Below are 9997 nucleotides of genomic sequence, written 5' to 3'. Positions count from 1 at the left end.
CTTTTTCACGCAAAGGGTGGTGCATGTATGGAATGAGCTGCCAGAGGAAGTGTTGGAAGCTGGCACAATTACAACATTCAAAAGGCATCTAGATGGGTATATGAATAGGTAGGGTTTAGAGGGATATGGGCCAAAAGCTTGCAAATGGGGCTAGATTAATTTAGGATATCTGATCAGCGTGGATGAGTTGGACTGAAGGGTCTATTTCTATGCTGTACATCTCTATGATTCTATGACTCAACGACTTGTCAGCCCCTAGCTCCAGCGATTTGCTTTGTACCATTTCTCAAGTGATTTCAGTAAAAGTTACTCTTCTCCCATCACTTATTAATATGCAACTATTACTGCATTTTTAAGTATCCTCTATCGTGAATGAAGAAGCAAAATATTTGCTTAATATACTCACCATTTACCTACTATCTGCTATTAAGCATTCAGTGCATATGCACCAAAGCTTGATGCAGTATCTGAGGACAAGGAGAAATTTAACTCTAGCCTTGGCCAATCTCTCTCACAGCTCCCTGTAGTGGACAAACTAATTGTCCTCATTGACTTCAATGCCAGAGTCAGCAAAAGTGCAGACCTTTGGAGTGATGGAATTGGGAAAGAGGGACTTGGGAAGCAAAACTCCAACAGCACCCTTCTCCTGACTAAATGCTGCAAACACAACCTCCTCATCACCACCAGACTGTTGCACCAAAGGGACAAACACAAGGCAATGTGGCAGTGCCTATACTCAAAACACGGGCACCTCCTTGACTATGTCATCATCGGAACAAGGGATCGGAGAGACATTAAAATCACATGTGCCATGACAGGAGCCGATGACTGCTGGATGGGCCATTGCCTGATCCAAGCCAGGATCAACATACATCTAGCCCTGCCTCAGTGGAGACAACAGCAGCAGTGCCCAAGAAGTTCAACACTGAGGCACTTAAAGACTTAGGAAAAATAACGTCATACAACCCACTCCTCTTGATGAACCTAGCAACCCACGGCAACACCATGTTGCAGGATCCCAAAAGTCTCTGGTCCGACTTTAAGACCACCATCATTAATACCTGCAAAAAACCCAGTTGGCCACTTAATCAGGAAACACCAACTGGGTTTGATGAGAATGATCAGGAGATTCAGGAACCATGAAGCTGGAAGCGCGTGGCATTTCTGAGTGCAAACCAACAACTGTACTTGGAAGAGAAGAGGCAAGCTTACTGGTGACTGATGTCAGAGGTCTAATTACAAACCTGCAACATAAAGAACAGGTGGTGAGTGGAGAAAACACTGGAGTCCCAACGAATGGCCGACAGCCATGATGTGCAGGGTTTCTTCTGTGCTGTCAAGATCACAAATGGACCAAGCCCCCACACCACTACTGGCCAAGGATGGAGTGACTCTTATCAAAGATAAAGAAGCTATCGAAAGGTGCTGTGGGGAACACTGCAGAGACCTCCTGAACCAGGGCTCTGTCATTGGTCCAAGCATCCTTGAACACATCCCACAGCACACTGCACACCATGAGCACAGCACACCCCAGCCTTGCATGAAGTAGAGAAGGCCATCCACCAGCTGAACAACAACAATGCTGCTGGAGCAGAAGGTATCCTGCTGAGGCATTGACATGCAGAGGCAAAGAGCACCTCCTGAAGCTACATGCTCTCATCTGTCTTATCTGGAAGGAGACCATTCTAGGAGAACTCTGCGATGCCATAGTTGTGAGAAATTTCCAAAACAGAACAAGTCAGACTACAGAGGCATCTCCCTGCTGTCTACCATTGGAAAAGTCATTGCCAAAGTCCTCCTCAATCGTCTCCTACTTGTGGCTGAGGAACTTCTCGAGAATCACAGTGTGGCTTTTGGCCACAAAGGGCACAATGGACATGATTTTCACTGTGTGACTGCTGCAGGAGAAATGCAGAGAAAAGAACCTAACCCTGTACACGGCCTTCTTCGATCTTACAAAGGCCTTTGACACTGTCAATCAGAAAGCATTATAGAACATCCTTCTCCACTTTGGTTGCACCATGGAGTTTGTCACCATCGTTTGTCTGCTCCATGACAACGTGAAAGTTGTGGTAATGACAAATGGCTCCACCACTGACCCATTCCCCATTCAGACCAATGTCAAACAGGGCTGCATCATTGTGCCAACACTGTTCTCCATTTGCCTTGCTTGAATACCTCACCATCAACAAGATCCCTGTTGGTTTGGAGCTAACTTACACAACCTGTGGTAAATTATTCAACCTCCGCTGCTTTCAAGCCAAAACCAAAGTACCCCAATTGTATCATCGAGCTGCAGTATGCAGATTACGCTGGCGTTATGTGCAATCTCAGAGGATGTACTCCAGACCACCATTAGCACCTTCATGGAGGCATATGAGTCTCATCCTAAACATTCACAAGACAAAGGTCACCCGCCAACTTGGCCTGGCATTGCGGGGCAACCTCACAATCACCAAGGTTCATAGGGGGACCTTAGAGAATGTTGACTACTTCCAATATCTTGGGAGTGTCCTGTCGGCCAAAGCAGCTATTGATGAAGAGGTCCAGCATCGGCTTCAGTGTGTTATTGCAGCCTTCGGCTGCCTGAGGAAAAGGGTGTTCGAGGTCAACAATATCAGATTCAACACCAAGATCATGGTTTACAGAGCTGGGTTGGTTCCCACCCTCCTATATGTGCCTCTGAGACATGGACTGTCTACAGAAGGCACCTCAAGGCACTACAGAAATACCACAAACACTGGGAAGAAAGACACACCAACACCAGCATCCTCAACCAGGCTGACATCCTTAGCATTGAGACACTGGCCACCGTTCATCGGCCATGATGGGCTCGGAACATCGTCCACATGACTGACAAGAGACTTCCCAAGCAGGTGCTCTACTCCCAGTTTCAAAACGGACAAGTGAAGCGCTTCAGGGATACCCTCAAAGCCTCATTGGCAAAGTGCGGCATTCCTACCGACACTGGGGAGCGCTGACCCAAGACTGTCCAAAGTGGAGGAGGAGCATTTGGGATGGTGTCAGGCACCTTCAGACTTGTGTTAAGGAAAAAGCAGTAGCAAGGTGAAAACAGCAAAAGGCTGTCACACCAATGATCAACCCACTCTTTCCCACAATCACCATCTGCCCCAAGTGTAACAGAGCCTCTGGTAGCCGCATCTGTCTGTACAGTCACCACCAGTCTCACTTTGAGAGTGTAACGGAGTCATCCTTGTCCCTGAGAGACTGCTGATAATGAAGTTGATGACTATTACCTCCCCATTCTCACTCTCCAGTGGACCAAGTTCTCTTTACTTACTCTTTTTCTTTTCAAATAGCTTAGAAACCCTTGCAATCTATTTGCACATTTCTAGCTTGCTTCCTTGCATGCCTTAATTTTTGTTTCCTTTTCTCTTACAGTCACACAGTCGTGTAGTCATACAGCATGGAAACAGACCCTTCAATCCAATTCATCCGCACCAACCAGACATCCCAATCTAACCTAGTCTCATTTGCCAGCATTTGGCCCATATCCCTCTGAACACTTCCTATTCATACTCCCATCAGGTGTCTTTGAAATATTGTAATTGTACCCAATTCCACCACTTCCTCTGGCTGCTCAGTCCATACATGCACTGTCCTCTGTTTGAAATTGTTACCTTTCAGGTTACTTTCTCACCTTAAAGCTATACTTTTGAACTCCCCAAACCTAGAAAAGAGACCCTCGTATTTCACCCTATTGATGTTCCTCATGATTTTATAAACCTCTATAAGGTCACCCTTCAGTCTCCAATACTTCAGGGAAAAAAAAGTCCCAGTCTATTCAGCCTCACCCTACAGCTCAATCCTCCAACCCTGGCACCATCCTTGTAAATCTTTCTGTGCCTTCATATAGAAGGACAACCAGAACCACACACAATATTCAAAAAGTGGCCTCACCAATGTCCTGTACAGCTGCAAAATGACATCCCAACTCCTATACTCAATATTATGACCAATGAGGGTAAGCATGCCAAATGCCTTCTTCACCATTCTGTCTACATGCAACTTCTCTTTCAAGGAACTATGAACCTGCACCCTTAGGTCTCTTTGTTTGGCAACGTTTCCCAGGGCCCTATCATTAACTATATAAAACCAAAAGAGAAAATGCTGGAAAATCTCAGCAGGTCTGGGCTTTGACAAATGGTCAGTTAGACTCGAAACATCAGCTCTTTTCTCTCCTTACAGATGCGGACCTGCTGAGATTTTCCAGCATTTTCTCTTTTGTTTTCAGATTCCTGCATCCGCAGTAATTTGCTTTTATTAACTGTATGAATCCTGCCCTGGTTTACCTTACCAAAATGCAACACCTCACCTTTATCTAAATTAAACTCCATCTGCCACTCCATAGCCCATTGGCCTATCTGATCAAGATCATGTGGTACTCTGAGATAATCTTCTTCACTGTCAACTCCACCAGTTATTTTGGTGTCATCTGCAAACTTATTAACCATTCCTCCTATATTCACATCCAAATTATTTAAATAAATGACAAAAAGCAGTGGACCATCACCAATCCTTGTGGCACACCACTGGTCCCAGGCCTCCAGTCTGAAAAGCAAACCTCCACCACCACCCTCTGTCTCCTACCTTCAAGCCAATTTTGTATTCAAATGGCTAGCTCTTCCTGGATTCCATGTGATCTAACCTTGCTGACCAGTCAACCATGTGGAACATTTTTGGACACCTTGCTGAAGTCCATATAGACAATGTCTACTGCTCTGCCTTCTTATTTGACACCTCTTCAAAAAACTCAGTCAAGTTAGGGAGACATTCTTTCACACACACAAAGCAATGTTGACTGTCCCTAATCAGTGCTTGCCTTTCCAAATACATGTAATCCTATCCCTCAGAATCCCCTCCAAAACTTTACCCACCATTGACATCAGGCTCACTGGTCTATAGTTCCCTAGCATTTCCTTATAGCCTTTCTTAAATAATGGCACCACGTTAGTCACCATCCAGTCTTCTGGCACCTCACTCATGACTTCCTACAAAGGCGTAGGGTACACCTGATCAGGTCCTGGGAATTTTTTAAGACGTCCAGCATCTCCTCCTCTATTTTGGAATAACATCTCTATTGGGAAATTTAACAGAATAATAGATTATTTATCTAATAAATACCAACTGTTCCAATATAGTAACATCCCATAAACATATCCTTGGCAAAGGTGAATTCAGTAAAATAGATTATCTCACTTCCAATTCTCCAGTCCAAGAGGAAAGAATGTCAAGAGAAAACTTTTTGAGAAAGAGAACTTAAGTATTTTGCAGTAACTGGGAGAGAGGTATAGCAGCTTCCAAACCTCAATAGCTGCTGCAAGTTAAACTAAAATCCTGGTTCTATGGGAGCTTGACCCTACCACTTCTATTGTTCTATCTTAAAACAAAACCTAAGGCCTCACTAGCTGTTTACATTTTTGACTGGGAACAGGTGACTTGGCGCCTCTATCTCAACCTCTCTTCATAAAAAAAGGACAAAATACACCTCTGGGCCAGGTGCTGGCAGGTGGGGCTAGATTAGGTTGGGATATCTGGTCGGCATGGACAGGTTGGACCAAAGGGTCTGTTCCCATGCTGTACAGCTCTATGGCTCTATGACTCTTTAAGCTATACTATTGTCACACTGCATATGAGCAAAGTTTTTCATTTTGGGATGACTACACACAGAGAACAGTTGTGACCGTGTTATCTTAGGTTAGCTGTGGTAGCTATAGCTGACCTTGTTCCAAACCGAGCTGGGGATGAGATACCAACATTTACTGCAGTAGCAGATTCACTGTTGTGGCAGCATCTGCGGTATTGGCAGTGCTCTGTTCTCTGACTCAGAAGGTCGTGGGTTTTTAAACTTCACTTTCTCTTCTTGAGCCCACATGTCAGACTGATGTTCTCAGGGCCTCAACAAGACAGTGCTGCTGCTCTGCCTGAGTTGTGCCATTTTCTCTTACGCTTTTAATTTTTCAAAAGCTCCAATTTTAAATATTGTTCCTCTGAAGAAATTTCAAAGAATTTCCCAAGTTTACAAAAATATTGATTAAACCGATTTCTGCGTGTCAGTGAGAGCTCATGGTGTGCTGAATGAAGAGACAGTGTAAATGCGCCAGTTAGCAAGTGGATGAAGAACAGCTCAAGTTTTGCGCTTCATCTAAAATTCTTATGCTTCTCTAGGTCATTTAAAAAAAAGAGTATGAATCTGACTGACAGCAGCCTACCTAACCCAAACCTTCAGGTTCCTTATCAAAAATATGGAAAACATCCACACGCATTCCTTCTTGAAATAGTTGACCAGATAGCAAACAAGGGTTGAAATTTGATAGGGGTTTTATAGAGTCTGCCCAGCTCATTAAATTCTGCATTGATCAGGAATTAAGCTTAGAGATGTCTGAACCTTGATCACTTTGAAACTTATCTTGAGGCAGGGAATAGAGGGATATGGACCATGTGCAGGTAGATGGGGTTAGTTTAGAATGACATTATGTTCAGAATCACCATACTGGTTTCAAGGGCCTGTTCCTGTGCTGTCCTGTTCTATGTTCCATGTTATATACTGCAAAGGTTACATGCATTTTTAAAAACAACAGCATTACTGAGGAATGCCAGTGCAATGTGGTACATAACTCCAGCAGATGCAACATTTGAAAGTTTTCCAATCAGAATCGAGATAGTGCATTGTCAGGAGAAAAAGTGAAATCTCAAAATGAACAATAAATATCATTATTTTAAGTTGAGTACTTTCCCTTCAAGTGGAATGAAAAATGGGTAGCTGATCCCTATAATTACATAGTAGAACATAATTTGTACATCTGACTACTAAACTATGTTAAACATGAGTGTATTCTAACTCAGTGATATATTCAAGGGATTAAAATGATCTAAGAATGCACAACAGCAATTTAATGTTCATTCCATTCTAACATTTTAAGATTGCATGAGAAAAGTATATTTTTTTTATGATGCCATTGTCACATAATGTGAAATTTAAGCCTAAAGAATACCATTCAATTGCAACTTTTCATCCTCTGTTTATTTCAGCTTTAGTTCAGCTGACAGCACTCTTGCTTTTGAGATACAGAGTTCCGGATTCAACTACAACTGAAAGACTTGAGCCCAAAAATCAAGATTGACATCTCAGTGTGCTTGGTGCTGTCTTTTGGTTGAAACACTCTTTTAAGTGGATGCAAGAAGATCTCGTAGCACAAATTTCAGAAGAAAATGGGAATTATTCTTCAATTGACACCACAGATTGTTTGATCATCATTACATTGATGTTTCTTTGAAGTAGGTGTGATTTAAACATTGCAATAGTTGACTGCTTTGAGTTATTTGAGTCAAGATTGTGGTGCTGGAAAAGCACAGCAGGTCAGGCAGCATCCAAGAAGCAGGGGAATCAATGTTTTGGGCATAAGCCCTTTATTAGGAATGAAGAGGGGCTTTCTGATGAAGAGCTTATGCCCGAAATGTCGATTCTCCTGCTCCTCGGATGCTGCCTGCCCTGCTGTGCTTTTCCAGCACCACACTCTCGAATCTGATACTCCAGTCTTCATCTTCTCCTGCTTTGAGTTATCGACTAATTGTGAAAGGAACCACATAGAGTCATAGAGATGTACATCATGGAAACAGACCCTTCGGTCCAACCTGGCCGACCAGATATCCCAACTCAATTTGGGTAATCCAAGATGGATCACGGGAAAAATTTCTGGCTGTAAGAGCTGCTTTTTTTTTGAGGTATTTTTGGTGTTGGAGGTGATTTCCTCGAATTCCAGGAGCAACAATTACTGTTTTATATGCTGTAGCATTGTTTTGGAACCTTGGAAAAAAAAAGTCAAAACAACAGTAGTTTAAAAGGGAGAAGAGCAGACAAAGGAAGCACATGGTGAGGACAGTGCAGGAGAGAGAGAGAGAGAGAGAACCTGCACAGTTACCGCCTTTGCTGTTTGAATTCGTGTATTGCTGGACATCGGAGAGCATCTGGGACAATTAACAAACAGTGAAATTCACAACTAATCTTGGAGGAACTGTTGGGCGAAGTTCACAGCACAGAATCAGATAAGTTAACTGTTGTAGAGGACCCAGCACTGATCCTTGTGGCACTCCACTGGTCACAGCCTCCAGTCTGAAAAACAACCCTCCACCACCACCCTCTGTCTTCTACCTTTGAGCCAGTTCTGTATCCAAATGGCTGGTTCTCCCTTTATTCCATGAGTTCTAACCTTGCTAATCAGTCTCCCATGGGGAAACTTGTCGAACGCCTTACTGAAGTCCATATAGATCACATCTACTGCTCTGCCCTCATCAATCTTCTTTGTTACTTCTTCAAAAAACTCAATCAAGTTTGTGAGACATGATTTCCCACGCACAAAGCCATGTTGACTATCCCTAATCAGTCCTTGCCTTTCCAAATACATGTACATCCTGTCCCTCAGGATTCTCATTTATGCATTTGTAAAAACTCTTTGGATTCTCCTTAATTCTATTTGCCAAAGCTATCTCATGTCCCCGTTTTGCCTTCCTGATTTCCCTCTTAAGTATACTCCTACTTTCTTTATACTCTTCTAAGGATTCACTCGATCTATCCTGTCTATAGCTGACATATGCTTCCTTCTTTTTCTTAACCAAACCCTCAATTTCTTTAGTCATCCAGCATTCCCTATACCTACCAGCCTTCCCTTTCACCCTGACAGGAATATACTTTCTCTGGATTCTTGTTATCTCATTTCTGAAGGCTTCCCATTTTCCAGCCATCCCTTTACCTGCGAACATCTGCCTCCAATCAGCTTTCGAAAGTTCTTGCTTAATACTGTCAAAATTGGCCGTTCTCCAATTTAGAACTTCAACTTTTAGATCTGGTCTATCCTTTTCAATCACTATTTTAAAACAAATAGAATTATGGTCGCTGACCACAAAGTGCTCCCCCACTGACACCTCAGTCACCTGCCCTGCCTTACTTCCCAAGAGTAGGTCAAGTTTGTCACCTTCCCTAGTAGGTACATCTACATACTGAATCAGAAAGTTGTCTTGTACGCACTTAAGAAATTCCTCTTCATCTAAACCTTTAACACTATGGCAGTCCCAGTCGATGTTTGGAAAGTTAAAATCCCCTCCCATAACCACCCTATCATTCTTACAGATAGCTGAGATCTCCTTACAAGTTTGTTTCTCAATTTCCCTCTGACTATTAGGGGGTCTATAATACAATCCCAATAAGGGGGTCTATAATACAATCCCAATCCCAATAAAGATCATCCCTTTCTTATTTCTCAGTTCCACCCAAATAACTTCCCTGGATGTTTTTCTGGGAATATCTTCCCTCAGCACAGCTGTAATGCTATCCCTTATCAAAAATGCCACTCCCCCTCCTGTCTTGCCTCCCTTTCTATCCTTCCTGTAGCATTTGACCTGGAACATTAAGCTGCCAGTCTTGCCCATCCCTGAGCCATGTTTCTGTAATTGCTATGATATCCCAGTCCCATGTTCCTAACCATGCCCTGAGTTCATCTGCCTTCCCTGTTAGGCCCCTTGCATTGAAATAAATGCAGTTTAATTTATTAGTCCTACCTGCCTGCCCTGACTGTTTGACTCACTTCTGTTCTCAGCTGTACCCGTCTCAGATCGATCTCTTTCCTCACTATCTCCCTGGGTCCCACCCCTACCTTACTAGTTTAAATCCTCCCAAGAGTTCTAGCAAATTTCCCTGCCAGTATATTAGTCCCCTTCCAATTTAGGTGCAATCCGTCCTTCTTGTACAGGTCACTTCTACCCCAAAAGAGATTCCAATGATCCAAAAATGTGAATCTTTCTCCCATACACCAGCTCCACAGCCCTGCATTCATCTGCTCTATCCTCCCATTCCTGGCCTCACTAGCTCATAGCACTGGGAGTAATCCAGATATTACTACCATCGAGGATGTCCTTTTTAAATTTCTGCCTAACTCTCTGTAATCTCCCTTCAGAGTCTCAACCTTTTCCCTTCCTATGT

The sequence above is a fragment of the Chiloscyllium plagiosum genome, chromosome 4 (genome assembly GCF_004010195.1).
Source record: "Chiloscyllium plagiosum isolate BGI_BamShark_2017 chromosome 4, ASM401019v2, whole genome shotgun sequence".
Taxonomy (NCBI): Eukaryota; Metazoa; Chordata; class Chondrichthyes; order Orectolobiformes; family Hemiscylliidae; genus Chiloscyllium; species Chiloscyllium plagiosum.
The sequence above is the reverse complement of the archived record's forward strand: the minus strand, read 5'-3'. Positions refer to the sequence as shown.